General features: G+C 38.6%; 1 long non-coding RNA gene across 1 annotated transcript in view; it reads left to right on the forward strand.

Moving 5' to 3' along the window:
* The window catches only part of LOC133100947 (uncharacterized), a 160,201-nt gene that overhangs the window by 30,284 nt on the left and 102,201 nt on the right, over positions 1-27,716 (forward strand). The window contains exon 3 of the long non-coding RNA XR_009702562.1: positions 7,887-8,045. This is a non-coding gene — a long non-coding RNA (uncharacterized LOC133100947). The remainder of the gene's footprint in view (positions 1-7,886; positions 8,046-27,716) is intronic.

The following is a 27,716-nucleotide window of genomic DNA, read 5'->3' on the forward strand; positions in this document are numbered from 1 at the left end:
TGTGCATTAGAGCAAAATATGTTAAAGAAAAATCTATCTAAATAAGCTTAAATTAACTCTTTCAATAAAAGCAAAATAAAAATTATAAGTTACAACTCCCCTCCCCAACTTTGTGCCATTTTAACTGGCAGTACTTTTCTTTTTAAATTATACCTGAAATGTTGGTTAGTCTTATAATCAGTGTTATCTCAGATTTGATGAAATAGAAACACATTCTATTCTTCGTGGAGGGAAAAGAAAAGAGGGAGGGAGTGGATATAGAGGAAAAGGAGAGATTTCTCTGTGACTAGGAGGACTTTTCTATTGCTTCTTGCTATGTAGAGGTCCAAAGCTGAAACTAGCCACTGGTTCAGTCTAAAGATAGCAGACTAGAACTTTGCACAGGATTAAAATAAGTGTGTCAAACACCTGCAAAGTAAGAAAATATAAGGAGGAGGCAAACCAGTGTTATTTATTTTACGACCTTTCTGTTGACCATCAACACTTGGTATTCCTGCAACGTGTTTCTTGGCAATTTGCAGCTGTAGGCTGATGGACCTTTGATACTGTGAGGCTGGTAGTTTGTTTTTACTTCCACTTTCCATTTCTACAAAAAATGAAGCCAACCAGTGCGTCCTGTAAGAACGGAGTCAAGCTATTGACTGTTGAGAAATAACTGTAGTCCTCTGCTTCTACCACTAGACAGTGTACTCTCTCCATATTCAAGGCACTGACAATGCTGTATTTCCTTAACCCTGAGAAACTGGGTATCTAATAGAAGAGGTAGCCTTATAAATAACTAAACACTAAGTGTAGATGGACTAGCCAATATTTACTACAGATCGTATCTGGGACGTACTCAGTGTCTTAAGTGCTTGTCTCCTCTGGATTTATTCCAAGAGTAAGAGAGAGAAGATTCCCAGGAGGAACATTGCATTCTTATGGCTCACTATTTTTTCTTGGGAAATGAATGATCTAAATTGCAGATGAATTCATTGACTCTCCAAGCTGTAGGCACTAGCTCCCCCACTCACACCACAGGAATCCAAAAGCAGAACTCCCTTGTTTTCTGGAATGTTGGAAAAATAGGAAGAGATATGGAGCTCCTTATAGTTATTTTTGAAGTAAACAATTGACACATATTTATTTATTTATTTATTTATTTATTTTTAAATTATGGTCAATTGATTTTTTAAAAAATTTATTTATTTATTTATTTATTTATGGCTGTGTTGGGTCTTCGTTTCTGTGCGAGGGCTTTCTCTAGTTGCGGCAAGCGGGGGCCACTCTTCATCGCGGTGCGCGGGTGTCTCTCTTGTTGCGGAGCACAGGCTCCAGATGCGCAGGCTCAGTAATTGTGGCTCACGGGCCTAGTTGCTCCATGGCATGTGGGATCTTCCCAGACCAGGACTCGAACCCGTGTCCCCTGCATTGGCAGGCAGATTCTCAACCACTGCGCCACCAGGGAAGCCCCTGACACATATTTATAAATAGAAGTACTGAGGTATAATGGGAAGAATTAAGGTTTTGATGCCAGATCTGGGTTAGCACCAAAACTGTGTGATCTTGGGCAGATTACCAAACCCCTCTGAGCCTGATTTCATAATCTGCAGCATGGGAAGTTTACAGGAGATAAATTAATCACTGGCTTGTAGTAGAAGCTCAATAAATGTTCATTTCTGTGAAAGAGAATGACTACTGGTATCATTACTTTATAAATCACCTCTTCTTAGAATGTGTGTTATTATAAATAATGCTACAATGAACATTTTTGTGCACAAATCTTTGTCTAATTCTCCAATTTTTTTTCTTAAAATATGTTTCGATCAGTGAAATCATGAGATCAAGGGTATAAACATTTTTAAAACAAATTATAACACATCCAAGCCTTTTCAGAAAGGTTATGTCTTTTTATTTTTATTTTATTTATTTATTTTTGGCTGTGTTGGGTCTTTGTTGCTGCCCGCAGACTTTCTCTAGTTGTGGCGAGCAGGGGCTACTCTTTGTCGTGGTGCGCGAGCTTCTCATTGCGGTGGCTTCTCTAGTTGAGGAGCACCGTCTCTAGGCACGCGGGCTTCAGTAGTTGTGGCTCACGGGCTCTAGAGCACAGGATCCGTAGTTGTGGTGCACGGGCTTATTGCCCTGAGGCATGTGGGATCTTTCTGGACCAGGGCTCAAACCTGTGTCCCCTGCATTGGCAGGCAGATTCTTATCAACTGCGTCACTAGGGCAGCCCAGAAAAGTTATGTTTTTTTACTGAATAGGAGAATGTCTTTCTCACCTATACCTCATGGGCATTACATTTAATTTTTCTTGTTTAATGGTATCTTTTATCTTACCTTTGTTTTAGTTAGCATTTTTTGATTACTTATGAAATTGAACTTTATTATTTATTAATTATTTGTATCAATAACACTTTTTCATGAAATACTGATTTGTGATGATTCATTTCTCATATAAGTTTTCATGCATACTAGAGTCTGATTCTGAATCAGCTATGTCTTCCATTGCTATGTCTTTCCAATCTTGTAACAATGTCACACTGTTTTAATTATCATAGCTTTACTCCAAATTTGAATATGTTTTGAAAAGCCTTAAGACCACTGAGCTCAAAAATAGCAAGGCATGGTAAGATGCTGGGGAAAAAGCAAAAAGAGAAAAAAGAGACCTAGACGGAGATAAAATGTTGGGATGCCTCAACAAACTTCCCAAAGACTTGCATAAGGCTTGAAATAAGATTTGGAAAGTCCCTTCAATCCATTATGGATTACGATAGAGATGAAAAAGATGGGTAGGGGGGTAGCTTTTCTCTGTACCCTGATCACAGCCTCAATGACCAGATGATAGGTGAAGAGTGGATCCCTTTGTGTATGCATTCAGTTTTCCAAATTGATTTTTTTATTCACCTGCAAATGAGATCACATCACTTTTTTGTTTGGAAATTTCCAATCACCTAACCATCACGTAAGAGTGAAAACTACACTTACAAGGCACTAAATGGCCTGGTCCTTGCTAGTCTATGCAGCCCTATCTCCCTCAAAGCCTTCCCCCTTCTGATGGCAGGAGAGGATCTGAATTCCCTGGGTAACCATCCCCCTTCCTTCTGTTCTCCTGATTTTTTTCCTCTGACAAATCCCCATAGTCCTTTACATTTCAGTTCAAATAGAATCTCCTTAATCAACTCTTTCCAGCCTCTTTCAGCTGCTCTCTTTTGTACTTTCTTCATCTTTCCATCACAGCAATGACTTTATTTTAAGGATATACACTCCTTGGGGGCAATGACCATGTTGTTTCATCTTTGAATCCCTGGCACCTAGCATGGCTCCTGGCACAGAATGAGTGACTAATAAAAAGTTCTCAAATAAATGAGACCAGATTGGATCTCGGATGCCATGTAAGAGATACAGCCACTTTTTTTCCCCTCCTGAGAAATACTCCAGAGTTAGAAATGAAACACAACTCTGTACAAATTTTTTCAATGTTAGTCTTTTGAGTTTTTGAATTTGTTTATTTGCTATTGCCAGAAGGGCATACTTGAAGATTTTTCTCCATCCACCTTATTGAGGCATGTGTAATGATTATAAAGCTCTTTTTGTAGAGAGGAAGCATGTGGCTGGGATAAATGTGGCTAATCTGAAGAAGAGGAGCGATATCTCTGAAAAAGCACCGCCATCATCCAAAGAAGGGAACTCGCAAATCCACCCACTCACTCATCAAAAACCAAGTAGGACAAAAACTATCAGCACCTTCTAACCACAAGACTAAATTATAAACTTCCAGCTGCCAAGCCTCGCTTCAGATATTGCTCTTATTTCTGGCTTTTCCAGAATTTTCCAGCTTTGACACACATCTCAATTTTAGTGCTAAACAATAAAGCACATCTTAAGGCCACAACTGAACAAAAACCCCTGCTGGCCTCAAAGTCCAGTGCTTCTGGGGACAATCCCTGGGAAGTGGGCTAGACAGGAAGCAAAGCTACCTCTCACTTTCACAAGTTGTAACAGCCTTCCAGATCGTGTCTGTGGTCAATGACTGGCCAGAACTGGCCAGCCTCCAACAGGCTTGTTTAGACTACTTGATGAGTTGACACAAGCAACGACTCTTTCCAGTGCTATTAGTGTCTGAACATTAACGAGCAAGTGTTCAGGGAGACTATTAAAGAGAAAGGGCATTTTAATCTTTGTTTTGGAAGTGAGCCCTCCAAATAAACCCGTGGTGAGGGAACCCTTCTGAGCCAGTGACTGGATGGCAGCAGCGGTTGACAGGAGATGGGCTGAGTCATCGCTGCCCAAGGATCCTCCGCTCAGGGACCGGGAAGAAGGGAGGGGACCGCCCCAGCCCACCACCCTGAGAGAAAGAAAATGCTAAATACACCCTATGATGAATTGTCAGCACTCTGTCAGCAATACTATACGTTTAAATTCCAAGCCAATGGTTCACAAAGGAGTCCCTTATCTTTCCTAACTGCAAAATAAACAAACCTCCAGGAGAGAGGGTTTCTCACCTTACAAAGGAACCCTTGCAATTTAGAGACTGCTAGGATGGTATTTAAAATTATGGTTCTGGGAACTGGTATGGTTCCCAGGTGTGTTACCCTGTCAATGACAATCTCAACTAAAAGTGTAGAGACGGTGGCAAGAATGTGACACATGAGGCTGTATCTGTCTCTAAGAGTGGGCATTCCAAGCCAAAACAAAGGCAAATGTTTCACGCGCGAAGGAGAAACATGTGCTGATCTTTGCTTCTTTTTTTCTTGTTCTTTTGTCAGCAAACACAAAAGCAGAGAATCATAAAACTTAGAGTTTAAAGGGAACTTAGAGGTCTTCTGATCTAAGATCAGTCTGTTTTGCATATTATTAAGCTGGAGAGTTCAGCTAATGAGGACTCTAATCATACTTTTCATCAAATAGTAATAACCATTTAATTTTCTCCCTGGGGACTTATAAAACTAGAAAGAGAAAAGTTGAATATCTCTGCATCCATGAGTATGAATCAAGAATCGTTGGTAGGATCTATGACACTTCTACTGAGTACGCATCAGTGTTTATTTTTAATCATTCTTATGCAGAATTTCCAAACAGCAAGAAATTACTGACTGTTCCACAAAATCTCTTTTCTTCCAACCATTCGGTTAACTGAGTCCCTCATCAATTTGGTTTGTATAACAGGGGCTGAAATGAAAAACAAAGAGTTTTAACTTCAGACTCTCTTTCATATTTAATAAAAGTGTTTGAAAATGGGAGAGAGTGAGAAATAAAACCATCATATAATATTCAAGCTGAAGAAGATGAGAAATCGGCCCTATCTATCCTTTCATTCTCCCCCTCCATCACTGAGGAAACTATAAACACTGGATTGTGAGAGGCCACTCAAATAGTAATCTTGGAGAACAGAAAAAGAAATGAATGGTTACAGCCTCAATTATATTAGTGATTACAATCAGCACCTGCAAGCCTGCTGCAAATATTTCTATGTTGACAATGTTAGAAATGATGGAAGATATGCCTGGTGCCCATTTTCAAGATGAGGTATATATGCTGGTGATGACTTAAGGTTGTCATAGAAAGTAACCACAGCTGCCTTTTGCTTCATTTATCTGTTTCTTTCATGCACACTACATATTTTAGAAAGTAATTGCCTCTGTCTTATTCCAAGTTTGGAAGTAGAACTTTAAACCACCAGCCTCCTATTCAAATATATGTTTTTCACTTTGGTAGGCTGAATAATGGCCCCCCAAAATACCCAGGTCCTGATTCCTAGAAACAGTGAGAGGTACCTTGTATGATAAAAGGGACTTTGCAGATCTAAGTTCAGGTTCTTGAGATGGGGAGGTTATCTGGGATTATCTTGGTGGGTTCTAAATACAATCACAAGTATACTTATAAGGAGGAGACTTGATTATAAAGAAGAAGGAAAAGGTAATGTGACCACTGAAACAAAAGTCCAGACTGTTGACTTTGAAGATGGAGGAAGGGGTCATGAGCCAAGGAAAGCAAAGAGTGCAATTCCAGAAACTGGAAAAAGCAAGGAAACAGATTCTTCCTTAGAGCCTTCAAAGGGCATGAGCCCTGCTGACACCTTGGTTTCCACCCAGAAAAACCATTTTGGGCTTCCCAGCTTCCAGAACTGAAAGAGAATAAATTTCTCTTATTTTAGGTCACTGAGTTTGTGGTAATTTGTTACAGCAGCCATAGGAAACTAATACAGTCACCTTTCCTTATTAAACAGGCTTTGTGGGACTTCCCTGGTGGCACAGTGGTTAAGAATCCGCCTGCCAATGCAGGGGACACAGGTTCGAGCCCTGGTCGGGGAAGATCCCACATGCTGCTGAGCAACTAAGCCCGTGCGCCACAACTACTGAGCCTGTGTTCTAGAGCCCGCGAGACACAACTACTGAAGCCCGCGTGCCTACAGCCCGTGCTCCACAACAAGAGAAGTCACCGCAATGAGAAGCCCCGTGCACCGCAATGAAGAGTAGCCCCCGCTCGCCGCAACTAGAGAAAGCTCGCGCGCAGCAACAAAGACCCAATGCAGCCAAAAATTAAAAAACAAAACAAAACAGGCTTTGTAAATCACTCACAAAATCAACATTTTTTTCCCCTTAGAATTATAGCTGATGTATATGGGAAACCTGGGCTGTTGAAGAAGTTGCATAATGCAGCACGATAAATTGAAACACTCTGCCCCTTTAAAACTGGTCATCTTTGGAAAGACACTTTTGCTCAACTATTTTTTGGTTTGCAATTTATAGCTTGTATAACTCCAAATAAATATTATATATTTCTAAAATTAGTATATTTTTGACATAATTTTATTTAACCCTTCGTTTCTATTACTCAATATTTAAATTTTCCAGTTTGGGCTTATTGTTCCTTTTAAAACAAATTGTCCTTTACAAAATACGTTATTTTCCCCCCCTTCTAAGAAATTAAATGAGAAATGGTGGCAGTCTATGTTGAAACATTTGTCCTTTAAATTATTTAAAAATCTCCGGAATAATCACATTTTAAACATCTGAAATGGCATAGGACCATTAAGGGTACAACTAGTAAGGAAGTGATTCTGGAGAGAGGAATTGTAGAGAGATGACACTGATGATCTACATACTTCATTGTCAAGCCTGTTTTTGAGTATGGACCCTCTCCCTCCTGGCACACTAATATTTAGCTATGACACCTTTATGAAAATACTTTCACTGCTTGTCATACTTTTATGTGATCTCATTAATTCAACCAACACATGTTGATTAGTACCAGGCAATGTGCTAGATAACAGGGAGATAGTGTTAAAAGAAGACCCAGGTCCTTGCCCTCATGGAGCTTATATTCTCATCTCAAATCAAATTTAAATTCTTTATCACCAATCTTTAGCAAATCTCCAATGCTATGAATTTCTCTTTCCTTTCTATCCAAGGACATACCAGCTTCTCGATAAATTGGTAAAAGAAGTAATGCTCTCTACATATGAAGGGCTACAGAATTTATGGAGCTTGGAATCTCATGTAGAGAGCATACTCTTTTCCTCCCTTATTGGATTTACAGTTATTCTCTTAGCCTCTCTACCCAACCTGTCTACCAATTCATCCTTACCTCCCAAATAATCCTTCACCTGAGTGCACTTTGAAACCCAAGGAGGAGTCAAAAAGAAAAAAAGAAAAGGAAGGAAAAAACAAAAGGGGGGGGGAAGAAAACATTTGGGAAAAACAAAAAAACAACCTAAAGAGTCAACTCTTGGGAGTGTGAGTGAATGTGTTGGCCAGGAGTTTATGAGGACAAGCCTATGAGATTTCAAGGCAAGGGAGACCAGAAACGAGAGAACCGCACATGTCTCCTATGGTTTGCTGCAGAATGCTATGTCATCCATCCGTGGTAACAAGAGACATTAACTGAACACCTACTTTGCTGTAGGTGCTGTGCTCAGCACTGGAGTCGAGATGAAGATTTCCCATCTTCAAGGAGCTCACAGACCATGAATTTAATGAATACCTGCACAACAGTATTGTTTCCTCTTAATTACCATAACTCAAGAGGATGATAAAAGAGAAGATCACATGAATGTGTGCAATGGTAAGAAACTCTTTATGTCTCTTTATGCTTGGTGGATTGTAATAAGGCCCACATTAGCAGGGTCCAAATGTTATCAGCTGGTTATTAAGCCCATTGTTATATCATTTGTTGTTTCTTGTCTTGGTGAAAAGTACTGCTCAGAACCAACCATCACCTGTGCTTTTCTGCTATGTTCATTGTGTAGTAATTTTACAAGTGAACATGAAATGGTGATGATGGTGGATGGGGAAGCATGGGTATTGGGAGTTGAAGTATCTATGTTACAATCCCAGTTCTGCTACTTGCTAACTCTGTGACTTCATACAGATTTCTTAATTTCTCCCTATCTTCATCTGTAAAGGTAGAGATAATATCTCTTCATAGTGATTTTTAAAAAAGGATCAAATGAAATAACACATAAGGAATATATCGAACCAAACCCAGGCACCATTGCCCTAGGTGGAGAGACAGGACATAATAGTGCCATGTTGGAATTGGGTCACAACCACGAGCTGGGATTTTTTTAGAGAGGGCTGACATTCAGCTGATGGGCACTGGTTCTGCTAGAGTTGTCGTTTATAGCTGGGGTCCATTTTGATTTGTTGGTGTTTGCACTAGACTGGCTATAAAATTTTCTGAATTTCACTCTTGCCTTGCAGGAAGCTCTTTCAAGGGTAAAACTACTTGTTAGTCTGTTGCCTCTAGAGCAGTTGAAACAACCTTATAGAGGTCAGTGCTCCCTTTTTATAATAATTCCCTTTATTATTCTAAAATAAAATAATTTTTTATTATTCTGTACAAGAAATATAGAAAAATTAAGGAGGAATAGTACAAATGGATACTCGAATAAACCTAGTGTTAGGGTAAGTAATAACAGTATATGTGTTTACCTATAATAATAAAAAGAAAACTAATCTTAATTTAAGTAAGGGGAAATGTCAAGAAGAAATACAGAGTCGAAGTGCAGAAAATGAAGTCCAATACTCTTACAAATGAGCTGGGTTCTGTTTATAAGTATAATATCAAAATGATTCCCAATTTATGACATGGATTAGGATAATAACACTATCTTACTAGACGTGTATTCAGTCTCTAGGATTTTAAAAGTCCTTGGAGGCTGTATTTTTTGACGGATGGTGCGGAATACAAGGTTTGGGAAAGGGAACTATAGTTCAAGAGGTTGTTGAGAAGTTGTGTGGTGGTACACCTCTGGGGACAAGGTCAGAGTCAGATTGAAAAACAGCAAACATCCCCTGCCCAAATTAGCAAGTACTTCCAAAACATAATTTTCACAACATAGATTTCTTATTATATTGCCTCCAAATTTTTGAATATGAAATATTATAAACCAGCCCTTCTTTTTAATGGACCTCAATCTGATCTCTATGTTTTGCGTGTCTCTGCTCATATAACGTTTGAATGTTAAATTCATTAAAATACATCTCAGTTATCTTTTATTACAATTTTTGGTGACATCTACAGATGTAGACTGAAACAGGTTTGTTGCATGGGCTGTTGAAGACCTTGAACAGCATGGTGATTGGTGACACGACTTCTCAAAATGACAAACAACACTTACTAACCTTCTAAACCAAACAAAGGACCTTCTTCCTTTGATTTACATGGTCTGTTGCTTTGCTGGAAAGTCAGTGTCTATTAAAACTGTTCAAAAATTATATAAAGTAGCATTAGGTTTCAGGCTGAGATAATTATAAACAAATGTCTCACTTATTTGACTATTTGTTGGGATATTTAAAAGCTGTACAAAGCTCAGCTTCTTCATTGAGCAGACTGTCCCCTGTCCTGGGAGACCTCTAGCATGCCTGCTTCATCAACTGCTAGAAGTATACCCTAATCATTGTGAAAACAAAAAATACCTCCACAGATTTCCAAAATGCCCTCTAGGGGGAGGTACCACCTCTGTTGAGAATCAATGATCCAGATCTGTGAACTTGCAAGTATGAGGATGGCCGTTCTCATGTAGCCTCTGAACACATACTTTCCCCTTTGTTTCTGTGTTGCATTACCCAGGCAATCCTATGTGATATTTCCAATTTTAATGACAAAAGAACTATAGAATAATTAACATATTTCTTAAGGTAACACTTGGCTAGAAGTCCAATTTGGTTGGACCCTGTTTTTAGTCTTTCTGTATAACACACAGGGAGGTGCTTCACAAGTTATAGATCAGAACATGAGCATTAGTAGAGACGGGTGAGGGCTGTAGACCTCTTGATGCTGGGATTTGCCTTTTTCATCTCTTCATCAACTAGGCCAATGCCTGGACTGTAACAGCTGCCACTGTTCCTTTCTGTTGGGTCAATGTTGAATGTGGTATGCTGGCACACCTGTTGCAATGCAAGGTAGAGGAAATAGGGACAGTGTCAGAGCTTGGCATCACACTCATCCGTTAGGAAGGATGGTCATTTGTGGAAATTGGTACCTGAGGGGCACACCAGGCTCAGTCTTAATCCTGGAGCTTGTGAGCCCAGGGGGTGTGTGAGGTGGGTGGGAAGGGAGAGGAGTTAGAAAGCACAGTTCAAGATGAAGTTCTAAAGGCTGTGGTGGGGGGCAGAGTAACCAAGAGTCTTGGGACAACACCTAGGCAAGCAGGAAAGCTCCACTGCTGGTTCACATCCCCTATAGCCGGGCTGAGACCCTGGGGTGAGACTCCTGGTCCTCCTGAGAGGGCCTTCAGGAACACAGTACAGCACGGGGGCTCTGGCACCAGCTTGGAGTTTAGGATCGTGTCCCAGGTCTCAGGGAAGTAAGCACGGCAACCGGCTGGACGTTTCGGAACAGAGTGAAAGGAAGAGTCCCAGTTCGATAGCCTGAAGGGGAGTGTGAGATGGCCTAAAGGATTGGGATGGGATGAGTTGTGCTGGGGCACGTTGTGGACGACCAGGGGCCACGGTCTCAAGTCTCAGGTACGATTGACGGCAAACGTGTGAGTTTGGGAGCAATGTGGTGGGACAGAGTCTGCCACTGGGCCCTGTGAGTGGGAGCAAGGCATGCTGAGATACTTTCCAATGAAAGAGAACCTGAGGGTGTCCTGGAAAGTAGGGTCAGGCTGGCCTCAGCTTGGAAGGACTGGATGAGGCAGAAGGGAGGGAAACTAGCTGGGTGGGTGGTAGAAGTGAGGTGAGGTAGGCAGCATCATTTTTCAAGTATACATTTGAATGAGGTGATGTATTTTGACGTATAATGTACTATGAGGTGCGTGAATTACGGTTAGTTTTAACTATATAAGTAAATCACAGGAACTTACTAAGAAAGGCTTAATTCTTAGTGCCCCAACCAGAGGGCAAGCAGACCAAAATTTCCAGGTTAATTTTCCGTCACTAAATGTTGGGGAAAGGTCTAAAGTCTTCCAGATGGAATGTCACTTGAAGTGGGAAGCAGGAAGGAGGGAGAAGTGTGTGCCATTTCTCACATTGACTTTACATCTGTTATTACTTTCTTATTTCCCTGAGATACTAGCCTTGCCTCCACAAAAAACAATCCCTTCTCCCTTCCCATAGCAAAAAGAAGGCAGTAACATAAATGTGAGGCTTTTTTGTTTCTAAACCTATCAATAGGATTGATTTTATTTGAGCATCAGTCATCTTAAGTTTCAAGATTGTCTTATCCTCAACCAAGCAGTGACTGCTTATGTAGAAACAAAGATCACATCACCGTTTAATGAAAGGGGTATGATGACAACACATTTCACTCTAAACAGGAATCTCAGCATTAATAGTTTTCATGTTATTGAAATCTCAAAATTTTTTAGCCACATGGCCTTGTATTATGGATTCTTGGTCCACATTACTCCCGAGCTGGATCCGGTGGGAACGACAAGTAGTTATTTCAACCTAACATTTTGTGTAGATCAAAACAAAGAATCAAAGAGAATTGTTAAAAACAACAGACAGCAAATAAAGTAGAAGAAATTTAAGACAAGATATCTGTCTCAAGGTCTAGTAAGCTGTGCTGGTTCAAGAAGAATATCTTAACACCTTTGTTGGTCCATTCGTGGGTCAGATTTAGAAGCAGTAAATTTAAATTCTGGGGTGTTTACAAAGCAAAGAAGAGATTTCTCACCGTCATCCTTCATAGTCATCAAATAGCTATGGACAAGGATCTATGACAAGATGCTGGGAACCTAATAAAATGGCTGCTAAGGGCCAGATCACGCACCTGGATGATAACTAGTGAAACCTTGTTGCCACCCTGTAAGTATCAGTTCTTGCTGTTTCCCAAGTCCTTTTTGCATAATTTTAAAGTTAGGTTAACCTACAGGAGCAAGTAAGCCTTCCCCGCTTAATAAGAACCATGATAGGCCCTACGGTGAAAAGATCCTAACCATGTTGGATAAATTAAGCCTATCATTGCTATTTTGCAAATAGACCGCATTCTCTTCTCCTTACCTAGAACACCCTCTCCACACCGTCCACTGATCTAAACACCATGCCTCAAGGCCTAGTGAAAGTCATTCATCATCTTAGACCCTGACCCTCACTGAAGCTCCCTGCAGTCCTGAGAGTCTCAACTACATAATTCAACCTGCGTTTCTTTGGGGTTTTCTTTTTTTCTTTCTTTCTTTCTTTTTTTTGATGCATGCTATTACTTCCAGTGTTAATCCTGCCTCTTCCACCAGAGCACTTCACTTATTCCCTTAAGGCGAGTTTCATGTGGTAAGCATCTTTTGCCTTCAACTGGTACAGAAATGAGTTACTATTTTTGGCAAAACGAGTTTAAGATTTACAAAGCACTTTCCTGTATATTCTTCTTTAATCCTCATGATAATTCAGTGAGATGATACTATCATTATCGTCATTTTATAGACGAGGAAACAGACCCACACAGGTCGAATTACTGGCCTGGGATCACACCCTTAGGGAATGGTGGGGCTAGAATTGAACTCAGTACTCTGGATTCTAAATCCTTGGCAATTTCCACTCTGTAGGTGGCCCCTTCCTAACAGGGTGCTCAGTGGACCTAGAATTTTCTTATAGAACAATTCTGTTATACAAGGGTGGGTGGGGGCATGCTTATGATTCTTGTGGTTTACAAGATGGAATTTAGTTTGTGAAGATTCAAACATTTTAAAGGTGCATGCTTGTAAGAACTTTAAATGCATCGATACTGTGGGAGGAGATTGATGTGAATTTCGCCTCCATAACTACCTGGAGCCACGTAGATTTATACCTATATGTAGGTATGTGCTGTATATGTTCAGTTCTTCTTCTTTTTTTTTTTTTTTACTAATTAAATAACTTAATTTTGAAATTAAAAAATTTCATACGGTTGATCACCTTCACTCATTTAACCCATCCCCAAACTCCCTTATCCTCTGGTAACCTCCAATATGTTCTCTGTATCTATGAGTTTGTTTTTGTTTTATTTATTGTTTGTTTTGTTTTTTAGATTCCACATATGAGTGAAATCATGTGGTATTTTTTTCTGTCTCCACCTGACTTAGTTCACTTAGCATAATACCTTCAGGGTTCATCCATGTTGTCACAAATGGCAGGATTTCATTCTTTTTTTATGGCTGAGCAGGATTCCATTGAATATCTTTATCCATTCATCCATCGATGGACACACAGGTTGTTTCCATATCTAGGCTACTATAAATATGCCACGGTGAACATAGGAGTGCACGTATCTTTTTGAATTAAGTGTTAAGTGTTTTTGTGTTCTTTGGATAGATACTAAGAAGTGTAATAGCTGGGTCATATGGTAGTTCTATTCTTAAATTTTTGAGGAATCATCATACTGTTTTTCCATAGTGACTAAACCAATTTATGGTCCCACCAACAGTGTACAAGGACTCCCTTTTCTCCACATCCTCCCCAACATTTGTTATTCCTTGTCTTTTTGTAATAACCATTCTAACAATTGTCAGGGGATATCTCTTTTGATTTGCATTTCCCTAATAATTAGTGATGTTGAGCATATTTTCATGTGCCTATTGGCCATCTGTATGTCTTCTTTGGAAAAATATCTATTTAGATCCTCTGCCCATTTTTAAATCGGGTTGTTTTATTGTTGTTGAGTTGTATGAGCTCTTGATATATTTTGGGTATTAACACTTTATCAGATATATGATTTGTAAATATCTTTTCCCATTCAGTAGGTTGCCTTTTTGTTTTGATGATGGTTTGTTTCACTGTGTAGAAGTTTTCAGTTTAAGTCCTGTTTGTTTATTTTTGCTTTTGTTTCCCTCGCCTTTGGAGTCAGATCCTCAAAACTATCACTAACACCAATGTCAATGAGATTACCACCTATGTGTTCTTCTAGGAATTTTATGGTTTCAGGTCTTACAGTCAAGTCTTTAATCCATTTTGAGTTAATTTTTGTGTATGATGTAAGATAGTAGTCTAGTTTCATTCTTCTGCATGTGGCTGTCCAGTTTCCCCAGTGCTATTTATTGAAGAGATTATCCTTTCTCCATTGTGTATTTGTCGCCCCTTTATTGTAAATTAATTGTCCATATGTTTGTGGGTTTATTTCAGGGCTCTCAATTCTGCTCCATTGATCTGTGGGTCTGTTTTTGTGCTAATAGCGTACCGTTTGGATTACTATAGCTTTGTGTAGTATAGTTTTAAATCAGGGAGCATGAGACCTCCAGCTTTGTTTTTCTTTTTCAAGATTGTTTTGGCTATTCAAGATCTTTTGTGGTTCTATACAAATTTTAGAATTATTTTTTCTAGTTCTTTGAAATATGCCATTCAAATTTTGACAGGGTTTGCATTAAATCTGTAGATTGCTTTGGGCAATATAAACATTTTAACAATATTAATTATTCCAAAATAGGAACAAGGAATAGCTTTCCATTTATTTGTGTCTTTTTCAATTTCAAGTTTAGTTCTTTATTCCACATTAAGTTTCTTTTTTAAGTATGGTGTGAGGCAGGGATTCAGTTTATTTTTCCATTTGGAAGGCCAGTTGTCCCAGCACTATTTGATGAGTAATCCATCACTTTCATTGATCATCAGTACCATTTCTACACTCATCAAGTTTCCATGTAGGTTTTTGATTATGGACTTCTTATTTTGATCCATTAGTTTGTCTACCCCTGTGCTAATAACTTTGTAGCTCCGTAATATTTTAGGGAAAATTCCTTAGTCTTAATAATCATTGTGACTCTTCTTGGCTTTTTGTTCTTCTAGGCCCTTAACCAGTTTGTTAAGTTTCACAAAAAATCCTTTTGGATGTTGATTATAATCGCATTGAATTTATATATGTACTATACCCATAGTAGAGAAAATTCAAAAACAGAAAGAACAAAGTCTCACAATATTAGCACCCTAACACCATCACTCATGGATACATATATATTCATACGTGTGCTTATTGTGTATTTCCCACTAGAATGTTTCCTCCCTGAGAACCAGGACTTTGCATGGCTTGTACTGCAACAATACTGATGCCTGGAAAAGTGCCCAGCACATAGTAGATACTCACTCAGTATTTGTAGAATAAATAAATAAATAAATAAATGTAGGTACATTTTCTTATAATCTTTTTTTTCATTACTGCATCTTTAAGTAGTTTTAAAACCTTTAACAGAGGGATTCGATTTTTTTTTCCATGTAGATTTGTGAAGAATAAGACATTATTCTAAGAAGACATATTTCCCATAATGTGTTGCACAGACATTAGACCAGCAGGATGCTGTGGGAAAAGAGAGCTCAGTGGGCAAACATGTTTGAGAAATGCCTCGTGCAATACTTGTCTCTTAGGGTCACCATGTATATTAGAATATTAAAGGTTCTAAGAAGTTCTGTAGTCATAAAGCTAGTTCAATTTTTTTCCAAAAATGATCTGCCCCCCTCCCACCTTTTAAAAATGCCAAACCCTTATTATGTCAAACACAAATGCTGTTCTAAAAAACAAATCTACTGTATCTGGGAAAGTGTAGAACTGGAAAATATTAGAAAATGTAAAATGATTTAAATATCTTCTCCTATACAATTGAACACTTACTGTAGTAATGCTATATGCCATAGAAAAGATGTGTTGATGGGCCTGGCACATCCCTTGAGAAGTCTTCAACTTTAATAACTTTTTCCCTGCTAGTATTAGATAAAGTGGAAATGATTAGTTGCCATAAACTTTCAAATTTTTGCTAGTTCATAGAAGTAAAATGTAGTCAGAGAAATACATTTACAAATGTCAATTTCATTAATTTTATGCTTGAAGGAGAATAAACTTGTAAACACTGTCTTGTATTTGTGTGTCTATGCTATTATACTAGTGCTGGCATGGCAGCCAATCTACCTCTGTGCTACAGCCCTTTTTTGTCACTCTTTGATTCTTTGGTTCCCAGAGGAGGAAAATTATTTAAATAATTGAATATTATATACTGTGACAACTGTATTTTCCAGATTTTAGTGACAGGTGGTATTTCCTGTCCCAGACCAAACACTAGTTTTATAAAATTTCTTCACTATAACCATTCTGCAATTGATTTTACATCGAATAACTGTAGTTTACTAGGACTTTCTTGAGAGTCAGTGTGGGCACTGTTCTTACATCAGGACAGTAGACATAAACTGGGACTGTCCCCAGCAAGTCAGGCATGCAGTCATCCTAATTAAATAAGACTCATTTCAAATGACTCCTTTAGTGTAGGATGACTGATTGTAACTATCCTACTTTTGAGGGCTTTAAAGCATATATTTTTATTATAATTGATGCAGTCATTTAAAAAATTACCCACAATTTTATGATTCCATCATAAAATCAAGAGTGTGAGGGAGTTGTAAGTGATAAATATCAGTCTTACCAGGCATCAGAAAATGTAGGACCTCTTTTTATAAAGCATCATAACACTGTACTTTAAAAAGAACTGTAGGACCCTGAATATAGACAAAGCCAGTGTGCTTCTTTTTGTTTGCAACTCTTTTAAAATAAAATTTATATATCATAGCTTTGAAAAAATGCCATGGATATGTCAGCTACCCTGGAGGTGACTGCATTGGCATTGGTAACACATCTTCAATTTCTGTTTGAGGAGCGGAGGTGGCTCTTTCCAAGGGGAAACCTTAAGGATAAAGCAGTGGTGATATTTTTACATTTTTTCAAATAATAAAGTATGATTTTGTATGCTATTTAGAATTAATAATTTATCTTTTGGGAACCTCTTTTCGACATCTCGTTAGAAGATAGTAACAAAAATAATCCCCCCAATTGGTGTTTTATGAGTAGAATCATCTTCTTGCTGTAGATATTTGATCCAGTTGGTCTGTAAAGGTATAACCTGGGAGTGCTTAAACTGAAGTCTTATATATACATAACACAATTATAAGCATAGCCAGATACAGATACAGATACACATGGTGTAGATACACAGTTATATATTCCACTTCTGAGGAGTTTCTCAGGAGGACTGTTTGCTTCTTTCAGAAATAAGTTAATCAGCTGTGAGGCCTTAGTAGTAAAATAATTAGGTCACATAGCCAGCAGCACATTGATAGATGATAGATAGATAGATAGATAGATGCAGGTATGGGTATAACCAGAGTATATAGCATATTTCAAATGTAAATAGAGATATAGATGATACAAATATAGGTATATGCAAATAGAGACATAGACACAAATATAAGTTATATAGCTTATTCTTTCCTATTTGAATGAATGTAATTTAATGAATGCACATTAATAACAGCAAATCCTTACTTTTCATCTTGATTTATTTTTCCAAGATATATTTTGGCTGTTATATAAATGAAACCGAAGGAATGGCTAAGATTCACATTAAGATTACAGACTTCTTCCCTTACATGCTAATTTGAGTTGTAAGTTTAGAGAGTAACTGATTTGGAAGACTACTCAACGGCTTATGCCCTGCTGGCTCCCCAGCCTGGAGTGTTCTTGCCACAAATTTCCAAGGCTCAATGTTAGTCTCATCTACTCAGAGAGGCCTTCTTGAGCACTATGACCAGGAGAGTTGACCAACCCCAAACTCTCTCTAATACTCTGCTTTGTTTTATTCTCTTACATTTGTCATTCCTCCTCCCTTCCTTCCTTCTTTCCTTCCTTCCTTCCTTCTTTCCTTCCTTCTTTCCTTCTTTCCTTTCTTCCTTCCTTCCCTCTTTCTTCTTTTTCCACTGTCTCTGTCTCTAAGGGGCTGGAACTTCATTTACATTATAGTGTTTTCAGTGCCTAGAATATTGCCTGGCACAGAGTAGGTATTCAAAATATCTTTGTTACATGGGTAAACGGATAAATGAATTAAAGTTGACCCAGTTTAACTCATCAGATAATGAGAATTTTGTGATCCTCCAATAAGAAGAGGAAACCACATTTTTTTGAACTCCAACCATATTGCAGGCACTGTGCTGGGAACTGCTGGAATATCATTCAACAAAATCATACATGTGAAATGGAACTGTTCCCATGTTTCTTTAACTGAATTTAATTTCTATCTGGGGCCCTTATTTTGTTGGGCAGTGGGAACTTTATCTTCATCTATTTGGGATTCCATGCCCCTTTCTTTGGGGTTGTGCCTACATTTCCAAGATTGACATGTGTGAGTGCGGAAACCAGGTTCTGGTGTTGTCAGCTCTCCATGCTGGGATCTGACGAAGCATCCTTGTTTCTGTGTGGTCCTTGTCTTTTGTCCAGTCAGCTCCCTTCAGGTGTGACCCTCTCAGCTAATTCCTGAAAACCTGAGCACATGGTCAGGCTGAGATGTGGGAAACTCTGCTTCCTTGCTTCTTTCAGCTACCTGAGACCACTGTCCTGCATCTGAGAAGAGAAGGAAGATGCAGATGGCACTTAAGGGGAACGTTTAGGAAACAAGCAGAGGAAAAGGTGCTCCATTAGATCCTTAGAAATGATCAAGAGGTATGAGGACAGAATGGCATCATGGGAACCAATGAAAGAGAGGATTTTGTAAAAGTGAAAGTGGTCAACAGCATCAGACACCAAGAAAAATCAGTTGAAACGGTGAAAAAGAGGCCCTAGGATCATGTCTATGCGGTGCCCAAACAATGATTGAAAAAAAAGAGAGAGTGAAAAGAAACATTAGCTAATATAAGGTAAAACATGGACAAATCATTTGTCTGGACTCTTTTTCCTTATGGAAAAGTTTTGCCATTATTCTATACAAATACAATGAATGAATGCTGGTCAAAGGTGACTTTTCAGTCATAAGATCGCTGACTATGGTGATGGTCACTGGTTCTGTCTCCTCAGCCTTTAATTTAACTAACTTGGCACACTTGAAAAATATTTTGTATTCCATCCTTAGATTTGTGCTGTTTCTTAAATGTCAGTGACCTTTTGATATGATCAGTTGCTCATTTTCTTTCTGCCCACCCCCCCAAAGAAAAAGGTTTTGTAGAGGCATTATACAGAACAGCTGCTTGAAACATGCATAGGCCAGTTTACATTAGGCTGTTTTTTCTAGAGAAAGTCATAGTTTAAACAAATGGTTGTGTCTATTTTAATCATTTTTGCCCTCTTTTGAAGTGTTTTTTCAAGCATAAGTTTTCTTTTTTAGAATAGAGTTTTGCATTATAAATTAGTCTGCTCTGTCATGTCCCTTTTAAACACAGCTGTTACTACAATGTAAACAGAGTTTTAAAAATGTAGATAAACAGTTATAAGAGGAAGAGTTTCAGGTGTTTTTAACACATGGTCAGTTTTTGCTTACTTGAATTCTGTGGTTTGAAAGTTGAATTCAAAATACACTTTTGATTTCACAGATGTCAGGCTATTCAATACAGCTGTTCACGGATGCCCTAAAAGGCATCTTAATTTCACAGTCATTACAATTTGATAGTATCATATTTTTGAAGTCATACTGGTAGTAAACCTAAGATGAATATGGAAATTTTATAATGGTACACTACATAGTACCCTTTTGAGGCATAAAAGTGGAATGGAAAAAATATCTAGTGGCCCAAAGCTAAAATGTGAAAGGATTTTGTGTGGCCAACCCCAACAATGTGAAATATATAGTAAATTTTAGTATCTTGGAAGGAATGATAGTCTTAGTAAGAGAGTCCTTATTCTTCAGTGGAATGATCTTATACCTATAGTCTAAGAATTTGTGCCTAAGCCTATACCTTGAAATGTGAAAAATTAGGCACTGTTTGAACATAAAGCTGATCTAAGTTTATTATTTAACAAATTTCAAAAAAATGGACCTGGGTACAGCAATGAGTCTAATATTTCCCGAACACCAAACTAGGTCTTCTAGGTACACAGGAAACACAAGCATTTGAAACTGAGAGAGTATTAGAACTAGAACATTTCAATGATTTTTGGTGGTATGATGACAATATATTTGAAATCAAAACTTCCATGAAATATCTGTAAATCTACTATCAAAATATTCTAATGATGTTTATGGATATCATTGTATAAATTATTATCCCCAAATCCTCGATTCATTGTTTATCTGTAATAACATGACATATTACTTGAGTGATAAATTTAGGGACCACAATATTTTAGATGATTATTTGGAAAATGTTCTCCCAGGCAATGTCACATAAAGTAAAAATGAGAGTAAAATTAAATTATATCTAAAATGTAGTCTAGTTAGAAAGTGACATTCATTTGAATGTCCAAGAAAAACATACACGATTTCTACCCATATTGTTCCCAAACCACCATGTCTGAGTTATGGATCTTAGGGAGGAAGCCATGTTACTAAACCTAATTACTCTGTGTTTGGCTTGGAAAAATAGTTAAGTGATTATTTAGCTATATCACACAACCCAACATGACCTCATTTTCAATCAAAACATCTGATTTTATCCAAAGCCTTCTGCAGTACTGCATAATTAGACACCTTATCCATCAAGCTGCAAGGAAACCTTGGTAAAGAGTAAAACAAGAATTTTCATGTGTTAAGTTATACAGTAGAGGGAGTCCCATGAATATAATACATACATACTGATATTGCCAAAGAAAAGTCAATTAAAAATTATATGCACTCTAAGAGTTACAAAGCTCAAAACGTGCTGTGTAATTCAGGTCAAATAGCCCTTGAGTACAGGTATTCATGAAAATTAGGCTTCATTTATTAGAGTTTTCATCTCTAAGAGCTTCTAAGACTTTTCCTAAGTGAATTTTGGAACTGATCTAAAAAGTATAAACAACATTTTTTCTTCATCAGAATGTTCAGAACATGTTTGTATGTATGAACACACATATTGTGTATTTATAAGTAGTGCCATGTTTGGAATCTTAAATTTTCCCCTAAAATTTGATCAAATACCTGATCCTTTAATGTTTTTACCTCCAGTGTACATAAATCTTGTTTCAAGGTAAATTGAATTGACTCCCTTAAATAAGAGAGAATCTGGATTTCTTCCAAAACGTCACCTCTTATTTTTATTCTCTGTGATGGCTGTCCCTTATACCTCCCTAGTCATATACGTGAAGGCTAAGACCAAGATGTTTTGCCAAATTTTTTCCCTTTACTTCTCTGTTTTGTTCAGCCTCACACTGTACAATTGACATGGAGAATCTTGCCAAATACAAGTAACAGTAACTCTATAGACTACAGTAATTACGGTCCCTAAAGAGCTTTGAATAGTGCTTAGAAATTTGTGATCAAGGAAAACTGTTAATATCTTCATAGGCTCTTCATTTACTTGTTTATATTTTTAAAAACATGCTCCTCTGGGGTTTATTTTGCCTATTACTATAGCCCATTGATATAATTAGTATAAATATGTAGTCAAATGTTATTTTATAAGCATAATACAAAAGGACCCACCCAACATATAAGCCATTTCTTCACTAGTTAAGAAGAAAGAACTAGTGAGATGTTGAAAAATTTAGGCAAGGTGTTAAATTGCTGCTGAAAATGTAGACTCTCCTGAGTGGATAGTTAACTATTCTACTGGAGAAGCTATCTTACTGGTGGACTTTCCTGTTTCTTTTAAATATTCTTCATATGACCCTGGAAAGGGCTTTCCTGAGGTCAAACGTTGAAATGTAAAGTGATGAGGAGATGATTGAGTTTACTATTATGAAACCTTCACTCTTCATTACTTTAGCATAACACAGCCTAATGCCAATATAATCTTTTCTACCAGATATGAAGGGTACGTACGGAATGATGAAAAGAAAATGATTTCATTTACTATCTTAATCATATTTTCTTTTTTGACTTCTTTATTGTTAATTTCCTTTATTCCAACAACAACAAAAAAAGTGTGTACAAAGTAGAGAGGAGTAATTTGTAAGTATGGTGCTAGCCATTGCCATTTTTGTAAAGGAAGCCCAAGGAACTTTAGGGAATGTAATCCGGTAAGTGTTTTATACCTTATCACTTCCCTACATTTTTGACCAGCTTCCTCTTGCCCTGGTCCCTTTCCTAAATGCCCCATGGTCCTCCCTTTTCACTTTCTCCAGTAGCTTTGTCCAAGATTACCTAGTGACCTTGCTAGCCTTTCCTCTAATTCTTTTTTGCTCCTCAGTCAATACATTTCCTGGAGATTGATCAGATAGTCCTATCTCCTTGAGGGAAAATGCTGGGTTCCCACTGGAGGCTTTGTGGCACTGAATAAATTCCATGACAGTGGCGGTGGTCAAAGGATGAAATAATTCACACTCTCACCAAATAAAGCACAAATGTCCCTTGGGTACAACCCCAGCTCATAAAGTTTTCCTGCCCCATGCACCACACCATTTCCATTGGGCAGCCAAGTATTTAAAATTATAAATATATGTTTTATTAAAGTTTCTAACCATCAGTTGTGGTTTTAAATGACAGAGAAAAATCAAATTCAATCTTGCATGTGCAATAAGAGAAATTTATTGGTTCAGGTAATTGAAAAGCCTGGGAGTAGGTCTGGCTTCAAGTGTGACCTGATTTAGTGACTGAAGTGATGTCATTGGGATCTTTGAGTCTCAGTTTTGCCTTTTCTCTGTTAGCTTCAGGCTCCAGAGCTTCAAGCTCCATATTCACTGATACAAGTTGAGAGGAAAACTCAGTACTTCCTGGCGGTTCCCACTGAAATCCCAGAATTCATTTTTATTAGATCAATTTGAGACAAATTTGTGAACCCATAGCTGTAGTTAGGGAGAAGCAGTTCCATTGATAGACAATGCCTGGGTCACAAGTTCCAGTCCTGGGATGGGGAATAGAGACCATCTAATCACATCGTCTGAGAGTAGAAGACAGGTGGTTCCCCAAAGCAAGTTCTGGTACTGTTTCCAAGAAAGGAAGATGAACACTGGGCAGTATTATCTTCTCAACTCTAGGCAAAGACACAGAATGTCCTAACCTGTTCTCAAGGTGGGCTTTCATTTGGCTCCAGGAAAAATGAGGCCATGTTCAAGGAACATAAAAATCAGGTGTTAACATCCAAATGGACACTAAAATATCTAATTCAATAGTAGGTTATTTAAAATATTTAAGCAATATTTGTGTCCTAGATCAGTTCCTTCCCTTTAATTTCCCATTTTTGTAAGCAAAACCACCTTCTCGTAGTGTTCCAGGCCCAAATGGTCCAGGGCTGGGACCAGGGTGGGTGAGGAGAGTGAAGGGAGGCACTTGCCCTAGATGCCAAATTTAAAGAGTCCTAGGGGGCTTCCCTGGTGGCGCAGTGGTTAAGAATCCACCTGTCAATGTGGGGGACACGGGTTCGAGCCCTGGTCCAGGAAGATCCCACATGCAGAAGGGCAACTAAGCCCATGCGCCACAACTACTGAGCCTGCGCTCTAGGGCCCATGCACCACAACTACTGAGCCCATGCACTGCAACTACTCAAGCCCGCATGCCTAGAGCCCGTGCTCCACAACAAGAGAAGCCACCACAATGAGAAAACCCGCGGACCACAACGAAGAGTAGCCCCTGCTCGCCGCAACTAGAGAAAGCTAGTGTGCAGAATGAAGACCCAACGCAGCCAAAAATAAATAAATAAATTAATTAATTAATTAAGAGATGTAAAAAAACTCAGTGTGGTAGGCTAAAAATTAGCCCCCCTGCCCCCCCCCCAAATCCACATCTAATCTCTGGAACCTGTGAATGGCAAAGACTTTGCAGATATGATTAAGTTAAAGATCATGAGATGGGGATATTCTCCGGGGTTATCTGGGTAAGCCCTAAATGTAATCATAGATGTCCTTACAAGAGAGAGGCAGAGGGAGATTTTACACAGGAAGAAGAAGAGAAGGTAGTGTGACTACATGGTAGAGATGGAAGTGATGCAGCCACAAACCAAGGAATGCTGACGGCCACCAGAAGCTGGAAGAGGCAAGGAATGGATTATCCTCTAGAGCCTCTGGAGGGACTGTGGTCCTGCAGACACCTTGATTTCAGACTTCTGGCCTCCAGAATTGTGATAGAATAAACGGCTGTGTTTTTTTTGTTTTTTTTTTACATTTATTTATTTATTTATTTATGGCTGTGTTGGGTCTTCGTTTCTGTGCGAGGGCTTTCTCTAGTTGCGGCAAGTGGGGGCCACTCTTCATTGCGGTGCATGGGCCTCTCACTATCGCGGCCTCTCTTGTTGCGGAGCACAAGCTCCAGATGCGCAGGCTCAGTCATTGTGGCTCACGGGCCTAGTTGCTCGGCGGCATGTGGGATCTTCCCAGACCAGGGCTCGAACCCGTGTCCCCTGCATTGGCAGGCAGACTCTCAACCACTACGCCACCAAGGAAGCCCCACATCTGTTGTTTTAAGCCACTAAATGTATAGTAATTTGTTACAGCAGCCACAAGAAACTAATGTACTCTGTAATCGAGATAAATATTTTAATGCAATATTTATTTTTAAACATCAAAATTAATGCAAAAAATCCATGGTAAACAAAATATCAAAACTTTAAACAAAGATGGGCTATCTTTGGAGTAATTCTTACTTCTTTTGCTCCCTTACTCCCTACAGCCGATCATTTGATTACTCCTGTGGTCTGTGCCACTGTAATTTCTCTTGACTTGCTCTTTTGCTCATCTTTCCATGGAGGCCACTTTTCCAGCTCAAATGCCCATGATTTCTCACTGTCATGATGTCAACAAACAGTAATCTGCTTTGCCTGTCTCTGCTTTCTCCTCCTTTCTAATCCATCCTCATTCCAGATAGATTTTTCCTAAAACATATATTTGGTCATGTCCTTCTATTTTTAAAAAAATCTTTAATGGGTTATCAAAGCCCTTGGAAACCAGCTTTCCAGTCTCATCTAACACGTTTCCTTTCCACATAGCCTTAGTTACCCAAATACACCCTGCTCTTTTCTAGCCAGCTATCTTTGCTCATGCACTTTCCTTATATTTCTCATCTATTTATGTTTTATAGACACTGTGGCGTAAGCCTTAAAATTAAGGTCCAATGTTATGTGCTGTCTTGACATTTGGTAAAATTGGAAGGACTTCAAATGGTCCAACTGCAAATTCCCTTTCCCACCCTGCTTCTGCAGATAAGGTCTCATAGGATCACGTATACCTCCTGTTTATCCCCAAGTAGCAGTTTTCAGATCCCTACCAGCCCGCAGGATTATTCAAACAAGCCAATTGTATTCTCCTGTGGAATAGGGGATACCTCACCCTCTTGATAATACAAAGACTGCTTCCCACAGGCTCTGCTTTTCTCTGTTTCTAAATGCAACCCCTGGCATGCAGTTTCCCCCTCCCCCAGGTGGTAAGTAGCTGTGATTAATGAACTGCTATCCATGTCATCTGTCCAGTGTTGGGTGTTGTGTGTTCAGCCATCCCCATAACCCTAGGGCAGGAATCCCTCCCTCACCAATGAGGTGAATTGGAGGTGATTAAAACAGAGATTCCTGTCCAGATCCCAATATACCATTTACTATCTTTGTGACTTAAGGAAAATGAAAAGGACAGGAGAATCATTTTAAAATTTAACAAACTATGAGCATTATCACCTCATTTTAAAGTTTAAAAAAAGGCTGCCAAGGACCAGCTTCAAGGTTCAAAGTACTGGGACTTTGTCACCCCATAGGGGGGTGTCATAACAGTCAAAAGTTCAGGCTCTGGAGTCAATTTTCCTGGGTTCAAATTGTGGCTCTACCTCTTACTAGCTGTGCAATCCTGGTCAGGTTTCTTAATCTTCCTAAGCTCTAGTTTCCTCAAGAATCGGGACAATGATAATATCTCCTTGCAGTGTTGTTGTATTGTCCACATAAAGGAGATAATCTATGGAAAAGCCCTGCCACAGTCCCTAGCACATAAGTGCTTCGTAAATATTAGTTTTTATTATTATTCATATTATAGCATGAGCCAGGGCAATAGATGTACATTTGGCTCTGCTACTGAGATCATATTTAGTTTCAAACAATGAAGCCTCAAGAGGCTCCTGGGGTCCTTGATCCTACAGTTTCATGTCTGCCATTTTATATATGTTGTCTTAATTGGAACAAAAGTGACTTTTCTAAGAATTCTATCACACAGACTGCAGGGTTCAGGTTGCCCTGGATAGAATGCCACCCTGTTCATTGAGCCCTCACCTTTCATGCTCTTTGATGCTATTGGAAGAGACTATCCTCAAGTTAATCCTAAGGATTATCCAGGTGATCATTCCAGCCCTTTTATCGGGGCTCCCTGCTTGACACCTTGCAAATGTATTTGGGCAAGTGATGTGCGGGGGCGAGGGGCGGGGGACAGTTTACATTCACACAGCAGCGTATGTCTTTCTCCCACATGATTTTCTCCCATACAGGGAGCAGAATAGAGACATCTTTACATACTAGTCAGATTTCTGTGTGTTGTATTTTGCCAAGTGCCAGACACTCTAGGTAAATGAGATTATATTCCATGTTTTGCAGAGTCATTTCAAATTAAACAACTTTGATTCTGAGTTCTCAGACTGCATCCCAGAACACTGTCTGGTTAAACATGTTTTTGTTTCCTTTTAGTCTCTGGGTGTCGTTCCATAAATATTGCTTTTTAACTAATCTTTCTTCAGGATTCCATTACTGTCCCCAACAGCACTGGGGTTTACAACAGCCTTGGAGTTCATCTCACCTTATAGCTTAGGGTAAATAAAACTTCTGAAAAAACAAGTAGAGAGATGGTTGATATCGTCCATTCATCATGAAGGAGGGAACATTGCCTGAGAGCTTCCATCTCCCAGATTTAGTTTCAGATCCTGGTATGGCTAGCAATCTGTTTGGTTTCGGTTCTTTTGAACTTTTAATTTCCGCTTTGGCAAACCCTCCATGGCACTTCTGGCTTCCTCTCTATTTCTTTCCTCCATAAAAAAAAAATCCCAAAGAAACAGACTTGGATGGTGGGTGACCCAGGTATTGTGTGGATGGTTGTTAGTTGTGGTGGGGCAAGGAAGGGGCAGAAAGGGAAGAAAAGTGGTGTCAGGAATAAGGAAAATATAATGGGGGCAACTGTTCCCTTCCTATTTCACTTCTGTGTAATCTTTTGAATTTTTATTTTTTATTTTTAAATTTAAAACAATTTTAATTAAAAATTTTTTAAATTTTCAATTAAAAAATTTTAATTTAAAATTTCTAAGTAAATTTATTTATTGAAGTATATTTGATTTACAATGTTGTGTTAGTGTACAGCAGTGATTCGGTTATATGCAGTATATATACGTATATATTTTTTCATATTTTTTCACTGATTTATTACATGATATTGAATATAGTTCCCTGTGCTATACAGTAGGACCTTGTTGTTTATCAATTTTATATATAGTAGTTTGTATCTGCTAATCCCAAACTCTTTTTTTCTGAAATTTATTTATTTATTTATTTA

The sequence above is a fragment of the Eubalaena glacialis genome, chromosome 11 (genome assembly GCF_028564815.1).
Source record: "Eubalaena glacialis isolate mEubGla1 chromosome 11, mEubGla1.1.hap2.+ XY, whole genome shotgun sequence".
Classification (NCBI taxonomy): Eukaryota; Metazoa; Chordata; class Mammalia; order Artiodactyla; family Balaenidae; genus Eubalaena; species Eubalaena glacialis.